The sequence below is a fragment of the Coffea arabica genome, chromosome 11e (assembly GCF_036785885.1).
Source record: "Coffea arabica cultivar ET-39 chromosome 11e, Coffea Arabica ET-39 HiFi, whole genome shotgun sequence".
Classification (NCBI taxonomy): Eukaryota; Viridiplantae; Streptophyta; class Magnoliopsida; order Gentianales; family Rubiaceae; genus Coffea; species Coffea arabica.
The window spans coordinates 900,304-902,803 of NC_092331.1; positions in this window are offsets into that span (position 1 = coordinate 900,304).

Consider the following 2,500-nt stretch of genomic DNA (forward strand, 5'->3'; position numbering starts at 1 on the left):
CCAGCATGGCTACAGAGGTTTACCCGTGGCCTTGGGAGCAAAACCCCACGGCAGTTGTGCTTTTTTCTTGCCGTCGGTGAGGCCGTCGTGCCCATGCCTTAGCCAATGCAAGGCAACGGCCGTCGTCCGTCCTAAGGCCCACCGCCAAGCCGTGAGGGGCACCGTCGTGCATTTTTCTTGTCGTCGGTGTGGCCGTCGTGCCCACGCCTTAGCCAACGCCGGGCAACGGCCGTCATGCGGCCTAAGGCCGCCATGAGGGGCACCGTCGTGCGTTTTTCCAGCATGGCTACAGAGGTTTACCCGTTGCCTTGGGAACAAAACCCCACGGCAGTCGTGCGTTTTCCTTGCCATCGGTGAGGCCGTCGTGCCCATGCTTAAGCCAATGCAAGGCAACGGCCGTCGTGCGGCCTAAGGTCTACCGCCTAGCCATGAGGGGCACCGTCGTGTGTTTAACTTGCCGTCGGTGTGGCATCGTGCCCATGCCTTAGCCAACACAAGGCAACGGCCGTCGTGCGGCCCAAGGCCCACCGCCTAGCCACGAGGGGCACCGTCGTGTGTTTTTCTTGCCATCGGTGTGGAATCGTGGCCATGCCTTAGCCAACGCAAGGCAACGGCCGTCGTGCGGCCTATGGCCGACCGCCTGGCCATGAGGGGCACCGTCGTGCGTTTTTCTTGCCGTCGGTGTGGCCGCCGTGCCCATGCCTTAGCCAACGCAGGGCAACGGCCGTCGTGCGGCCTAAGGCCCACCGCCTAGCCATGAGGGGCACCGTCGTGCGTTTTATTTGCCGTCGGTGTGGCATCGTGCCCATGCCTTAGCCAACGCTAGGCAACGGCCGTCGTGCGGCCTAAGGCCAAACGCCTAGCATCGTGCCCGTGCTTTAGCCAACGCAGGGCAATGGCCATCGTGCGGCCTAAGGGCAACCGCCTAGCCATGAGGGGCACCGTCGGCCGTTCTTCTTGCTGTCGGTGTGGCCATCGTGCCTATGCCTTAGCCAACGCAGGGCAACGGCCGTCGTGCGGCCTAAGGCCCACCGCTTAGCCATGAGGGGCACCGTCGTGCGTTTATCTTGCCGTCGGTGTGGCATTGTGCCCTTGCCTTAGCCAACGCAAGGCAACGGCCGTCGTGTGGCCTAAGGCCTACCGCCTAGCCATGAGGGGCACCGTCGGGCGTTTTTCTTGCCGTCGGTGTGGCATCATGCCCTTGCCTTAGCCAACGCAAGGCAATGGCCGTCGTGTGGCCTAAGGCCTACCACCTAGCCATGAGGGGCACTGTCGTGCGTTTTTCTTGCCGTTGCCTTAGCCAACGCAAGGCAACGGTCGTCGTGTGGCCTAAGGCGCACCGCTTAGCCATGAGGGGCACCGTCGTGCATTTTTCTTGCTGTGGATGTGGCGTCGTGCCCATGCCTTAGCCAACGCAAGCCAACGGCCGTCGTGCGGCCTAAGGCCTATCGCCTTGCCATGATGGGCACCGTCGTGCGTTTTTCACGTCGTCGGTGTAGTGTCGTGCCAATGCTCCGTCATGCGGCCTAAGGCTCACCGCCTAGCCTTGTTTTCGCTTATTTTTATCTTTTTAAGCATACATGTTGAGTCTCGTTAATGTCCACCGCCGTATGTCTTTGAAATTCATAAATTGCTTTTTTTTTTAATTAAACTATATTTTTGTATTTTTTATTATTTTTTATTATTTTTTTGTTTTTATTTTTGTTCAATTCAATCTTGGAAATTTTTTATTTTTTTTTATTTTTTTTGTTTTTATTTTTGTTCAATTCAATCTTGGAAAATTTTTATTATTTTTTATTGTTTTTATTGTTTTTATTTTTGTTCAATTCAATCTTGGAAATTTGTTTTATATTTGTTTCAAGCACCCATGTGTAGGTGTGTTAAATACACACTAAATTGCCATCTATTGGTGGCTATATTTGTGAGACGAAAAGGGTGTGGGTCTACTAACGGTTTGAGTTTTTTAGTTTCAAGACTATCAGGGAGAGTTGAGATGCTTGACCTGTCAAGGCCATAGGAAGGCCGTCGGTACTAGAAACACGTTAGACATCATCGTTGGGCATGTAAGGGCACTTAAATTCTTTCTTTGCCTCAAAATTTCAAGAGTCGGTCGGTTGAGCGGGCGTCGTGCACGGCGGTCGTTCGTTTACGTCATTTTTGTGTGTGCTGCGTGCCTTACGTTGCATGATCTTGGCATCCAAGCTGGCATCGGTGACCGATTGGGGTTGTCGATGCACGGCGTGGGTGCTCAGACGGTGCAGTTCGTGACGGCGCGTGGGTAGCGGTGGGCATGTTTGGGCTGGTCGGATCCCCGCTGGTGCGGTGACGTCTTCCTTCACATTCCCCTTCAATCGTTGGCGCAAGAGCAGCATCGTTAGCCTTGGCCGCCCACGGGTTTCCTGTGTTGCATACCTATTAGAAGGAATTCGGATGCCACAACATTCAACGTTCTCCCAACGCCGTCCCGCCCGGTCGGGCTGCGGCGGCGTCGGGGAACCGC